We start from the raw sequence: 6457 nt of genomic DNA, 5'->3' as shown, positions 1-6457 counted from the left end.
CCTCATTGGCCGTTGACCGCACTTCTGCCTTTCCATTGGCTGTACCTGCAAAAACAACGGCTGCTTAGTGCAGAGGCCTGAGCTTGTCGATCAAGACTCTGGCCACCAACCGCCGTCGAAGCAAAAAGTCTCCGCCTTCTTACCGTAGTAAGCCAGGGTCACGGTGCGCTGCTTCCTCTAGTGGAGAAAGTGAAAATGGGCAGGCTACCCCCCGGACAGCCCCACGACTTGTGAAGGGGTAGCGCCGCAGTTTCGGGATTCTGGCTTTATAGTCTTGTCATGCAGTGTTAAACTGGGAAAGCGATTCAGAGAACACATTAAAAAAAAGCGCCCTCACAGGGGGCGATTTACTGTGAAACCAGTGAAGCGTAAGCTTCAGAGCACCTTTGAAAGCACTTCTCTAGAGTATGCGAGAAGGAAATAGCAAGATTCCAGGAGAACAGGAGGAAAGCCAGAATTTAGGAAACCACTTTCTGGAAAGATAGAACAGTTCTTTTCAGTAAGGAATACAAATATCCAGGGTATGATTCTCAGTACGCAAACCCAGGTATGCAATTAATAGAAGTTAATTTTCGGCCAGGATTGGTGGCTTACGCCTGTAATCCCAGCACTTTGGGAGGCTGAGGTGGGCAGATCACTTGAGGCCAGAAATTCGAGACCAATCTGGCCAACATAGTAAAACCCCGTCTCTATTAAAAATTTAAAAAATTAGCCGGACATGGTGGCGCGTGCCTGTAATCCCAGCAACTCGGGAGGCTAAGGCAGGAGAATCGCTTGAACCCAGGAGGTGGAGGTTGCAGTGAGCCGAGACGGTGCCACTGCCCTACAGCCTGGGAGACAGAGCGAGACCCCGTCTCAAAAAAACCAAAAAAGTTAATTTTCTGTAATACAATCTAATTTTTGCTATAGTACAACCTAATATATACTCTGAACCTCATTCCACCGGAATGGAAAAAAAAAAGTATTACCAGTTCTTCATCGGACCCTTGGTCCCCAGCATGGAGGTCACTCTCTCAGGCCAAGTGGCAGTTGAGGGTGGACTAGGGTGGGTGGGCTAGGGGACGAGGGCAGTGACCACCAGACGGAGCTGTCTTAGCAGCCCCTTTGGAGACCAAGCCAAGGGAGGTCAAAGGGCTGGAATTCTCCCCAGGGCTTTCGTCAGCGAGAAGCACCACCTGTGCAAGACATTATAGTAAGGAGTTGGAAAGCTGATACTACAAAGTTTCGAGACTATCAATTATTTAAAATCTATTTTTGACTAATTTAGCTTTCTAACATCTCTATAAAAATGGTATAAAATGGTCATTTAGTTGCAAAGAGTATGCAACTAAAAAATGCAAGATGGGTGAAGACTTATAGCAGTTGCTAGGCAGTTATTATTATCTTTTGGACTTTGTGATGTCTGTGGTTTTTGTCAGTATTTCAAAATCTACAATGATTCTTCTCATTCTAAATGTTGACTTTATGACATCATTTAATTCTTTATTACATGTTTATTTACTCTAAATAAATATTGAATTTATTACATAATTTTAGAGCCCCACAATTGTATACGTTTCAGGCTCCACAGAGCATATATCCACTCTTTTTTTTTTTTTTCTTTTTTCTGAGACAGGGTCTTGTTCTGTCACCCAGGCTGCAGTGCAGTGGCACAATCTTGGCTTGCTGCAACCTCCACCTCCTGGGTTCAAGTGATTCTCCCACTATAGCCTCCTAAGTAGCTGGGACTACAGACGCACGCCACCATGCCTGGCTAATTTTTTTTTTTTTTTTTTTTTTTTTTTGTGGGGTAGAGACAGGGTTTCACTAGGTAGCCCAGGCTGGTCTTGAACTCCTGAGCTCAAGTGATCCACCCACCTTGGCCTCCCAAAGTGCTGGGATTACAGGCATGAGCCCCCGTGCCTGGCCTGATCATATAGCCACTTTTTTTTTTTCTTTTGAGACAGAGTTGTCGCCCAGGCTGGAGTGCAATGGCGCAATCACTGCAACCTCCGCCTCCCGGGTTCAAGCGATTCTCCTGCCTCAGCCTCCCAAGTTGCTGGAATTACAGGTGCATGCCACCACAGCCGGCTAATTTTTTAAATTTTTAATAGAGACAGGGTTTTACCATGTTGGCCAGGCTGGACTTGAACTCCTGACCTCAGGTGATCCACCTGCCATGGCCTCCCAAAGTGTTGGGATTACAGACGTGAGCCACCACGCCTGTCCCCAAGATTTTTACGTTTGTACCAGTGTGGCCCTTTCAGGTGCTGCAGCTCTGTTTTCATGCCATACTTAAGGTTCAATTGACCTTTTGTCAGGCTTAAATTATGTGCCTAGAACAAGAACTTGCTAAGAGTTCTGCCTGCACAGTTTTTAGTGACATAGGTTATTCATTTATTGAGCACCTACGACGTGCCTGCTTTATGCATATGTGGGTATATCAGTGAACAAAATACAAAAATCACTGCCCTCATAGAGCTTAAATTCTAACAGAGGGAGAAAAACTAAATAATAAGCTTAATAAGTAAATTGTGTAGTATTGTTAGAGTATAAGTGCTGTAGAATAGAGTAGGATAATTAGTATTGGAAGTTCAGAGAGATGGAGGCTGAGGCGGGTGGATCACCTGAGGTCAGGAGTTCAAGGCCAGCCTGGGCAACATGGTGAAACCCCATCTCTACTAAAAATACAAAAATAAGCCAGGTGTGGCGGCACGAGCCTATAATCCCAGCTACTCCAGAGGCTGAGGCATGAGCATCACTTGATTCCAGGAGGTGGAGGTTGCAGTGAGCCGAGATCTTACCAGCCTGGGTGACAAAGTGAGACTGTCTCAAAAAAAAAAAAAACAAAAAAAGGTTCAAAGAGATGAACATGTAGAAATTACAGAGGTGGTAGGCTTCATTGGGAAGTAAGACTTGAGCAATAACTTGGAGGAGATGAGGGAGGGATTGTGCAACGCAGGATCCAAGGAAAGAGTATTTCAGACAGAGGAACAGTAAGGGCAAAAGCCTTAAGTAGAAACATGCCTGGCACAGGTGAAGAACAGTAGGAAGGCCAGTGCCGCTGCAGTGGTATAAATTAGGGCAGAAGGACAGGAGATGCAGTCAGAGAAGTAGTGTAGTGGGAGCAGATCATGTAGGGGCTTGAAAGACTTAGGACCTTGGCTTTTTTTTCTAAGGAAAATAGGTAACCACTGCAGGGTTTTTAGCAGAGGACTAATATTATATGACTTACCTTCTTACAGTAACACTGGCTGCTGTTTGAAAATAAATTGTGGAGATTCAAGCGTAGAAGCAGTACAGTTAGAAGGTTCACACTAAAGTGGTAGTGGTGGAGGTGGTGGGAAGTAGATTCTGGATATATATTGAAGGTAAAACCAATATAATTTGCTGGCAGATTGGATGTGGGATGTAAGAGAAAGAGGAGTCAAGGATGACACCTAGGTTTTTAGTCATATGTATTATTTATCTACTGTTTTGTAACAGAGCACTACAAAACTCAGTGGCTTAAAACAATAATCATTTATTATGTTATCTTTGAGGCAAGGCATGGTGGCTCATGCCTGTAATCCTAGCACTTTGGGAGGCCGAGGTCGGAGGATCCCTCAAAGCCAGGAGTTCAAGACCAGCCTGGGCAACAAAGCGAGATGCCATCTCTACAAAAAAGAAAACAAGAATTTGAGAGCACCTTGCAGGTAAGTCAGTCAGTCACTCTTGCTGGCCAGCACAGTTCTTTCATAAAATAGTGTGAAATTGGGTCTCCAGAATAGTGTTGACATGCTTATTTGGTGCCAAACTCCTTCAGGTCTCTGAACTCAGAGGGCCAACCCTCAGTCATGACCCATGTGTTGGGGACCTTGTGCTGGCCCTCCCTTGTCAGTGTTCTGACTGTGGAACTGCTGGTGGTCCACAGCAACTGAGGACTACAGGGTGGTAGCAGACATCTTTTATTCCGTGTATGACTGCATGCCATCTCCCTTCTGCCCCATCACTCGCACCCAGGGTAGTTACCCCACCCCCACAGAAGATTCCATGACAGGTGTCAGGCAGTCCTCCCGGGGTAGTATAACCTTTCTCCTCCAAGATGAATGATTTTGGTATTGTTGCTACACAGTGCCAAAGAGCCCTTTCCAACCGATGTCTTCTTTTGCTTCTGACTGATGTGGTGATGCAATGCTCCCTCCATGTTTGTCTTAAGTCATGCCAAATGAGGCATGCAGGAATGGGATCACTCCTCTTGCTGCACCTGTGGGCCCTTCACACATCTTCCCTGTTGTTGATGGTGTCCAAAAGATAGGGATGTGGTCAACATTCAAATAACTGATAGTCTAGGAATGTTGTAATTATGGTTTAAAGTGTGCAAAAGAAGATAGGGTTAGAAGAAGTGATGCTCTATGTTTATTACATAAAATTCTGAGTGAAAATTTAACATGACCATAAAACAAATTATTGTTCACATTTTTGGGCATTCTCTGGATAAGACTTGCATTTGTGATCATAATCAAGAAAACACAGTAATAAAATAACATGAAATAAAATAAAAAATTTAAAAGAAAATACAATAATAATTTTTGAGAGAGTCATGGACAACATCATGAATAATGTATCATGAATAATGTTGTAACCAAGAGTATTAAGGAACTCCAGAAACAAAAATGTCTATATTGTTTCAATACAAACAGGTCCCAAAGACCCATGGAATTATAATAACAGAGTTACTACCTTTTTCTCTTGGTGGGAGATATAAAATTAGCCAGGAATGGCACATTTGACAATAAAGAACATGAAGAACATGATTTTTGGACCTGAACAAGAAAAGGTGGTACCTGCACACTATGAAGAATCATCATATGCTCTGATATGGACAATAAGCTGATACCTCTTTTCTACCCATTATTCTAAGTCTTCATTGATATATCATTTTGCTATATGTCATTATGCTTCACATAGCCTCATAAACTTTTGTTTACATTTATAATTTTTTAATACATTTAAAATATTTAAAATGTATTTGTAATACATTTAAAAATTGAGACATAATTCACGTATCATAAAATTTACCAATTAGGCCAGGTGTATTGGCTCACACCTGTAATCCCAGCACTTTGGGAGGCCAAGGTGAGTGGATAACTTGAGGCCAGCAGTTTGAGACCAGCCTGGAAAATGTAGTGAAACCCCATCTCTACTAAAAATACAACAATTAGCTGGGCATGGTGGCACACACCTGTAATCCCTGTTACTCAGATGGCTGAGGCACAAGAATCACTTGAACCCAGTAGGTGGAGATTGCAATGAGCCAAGATTGTGCTACTCTACCCCCAGCCTGGGTGACAGAGTGAGAGTCTGTCTCAGGAAAAAAAAAAAAAAAAAAAAATACCATTTATTGTTTAATTATTATAAATTACCGGCCCAATTATTTTTTTAATTGAGGTAGGGTCTCGCTCTGTCACCCAGGCTGGAGTGCAGTGGTGCAAACATGGCTCACTGCAGCCTTGAACTCCTGGGCTCTAGCAATCCTCCTGCCACAGCCTCCCGAGTAGCAGGAACCACAGGTGTGTACCACCATGCCTTGCAATTTAAAACATTTTTTTTTTTTGGCCAGGCGCAGTGGCTCACACTTGTAATCCCAGCACTTTGGGAGGCTGAGGCGAATGGATCACGAGGTCAGGAGATTGAGACCATCCTGGCCAACATGGCAAAACCCCATCTCTACTAAAAATACAAAAATTAGCTGGGCGTGGTGGAGTGTGCCTGTAATCCCAACTACTTGGGAGGCTGAGGCAGGAGGATCGTTTGAACCAGGGAGTCAGAGGTTGCAATGAGCCGAGATGGTGCCACTGCACTCCAGCCTGGCGACAGAGCAAGACTCCATCTCAAAAACAAAACAAAACATTTTTTTTTTTTTTTCTGTAGAGATGGGATCTCGCCATGTTGCCCAGGCTGGTCTCCAACTCCTGGACTCAAGTGATCCTCCTGTTTCAGCCTCCCAATGTGAAATTCACCCTTTTAAAGTGTACGTTTTAGTCATTTTTAGAATATTCCCAAGATTGTGCAATCACCACTAATTCCAGAACCTTATTTTCATTTTAAAAATATTTTTAACATTAAAATATTTGAGACAGGGAGTCGCTCTGTTGCCCAGGTTAGAGTACAGTGGTACAATAATGGCTTACTGCAGCCTTGACCTCCTGGGCTCAAGCAATCCTCCCACCTCAGCCTCCCAAGTAGCTGGGACTACAGGTGTGCACCACCATACCTGGCTAATTAAAATAAATTTTTTTTAATTTTGTAGAGACAGGGTCTCACTATGTTGCCTATGCTGGTCTTGAACTCCTGGACTCAATCAATCCTCTAGCCTTGATGTCCCAAAATTCTGGGATTACAGGCATGAGCCACCATGCCCAGCCCTCACAACGTTTTTATTACGCTCCAAAAAAATCCCTCCATTCATTAGCAGGGTTAATTTCCTTCTCTCTTT

The sequence above is a fragment of the Papio anubis genome, chromosome 9 (genome assembly GCF_008728515.1).
Source record: "Papio anubis isolate 15944 chromosome 9, Panubis1.0, whole genome shotgun sequence".
Classification (NCBI taxonomy): Eukaryota; Metazoa; Chordata; class Mammalia; order Primates; family Cercopithecidae; genus Papio; species Papio anubis.
Note: the sequence above shows the minus strand (reverse complement) of the source record.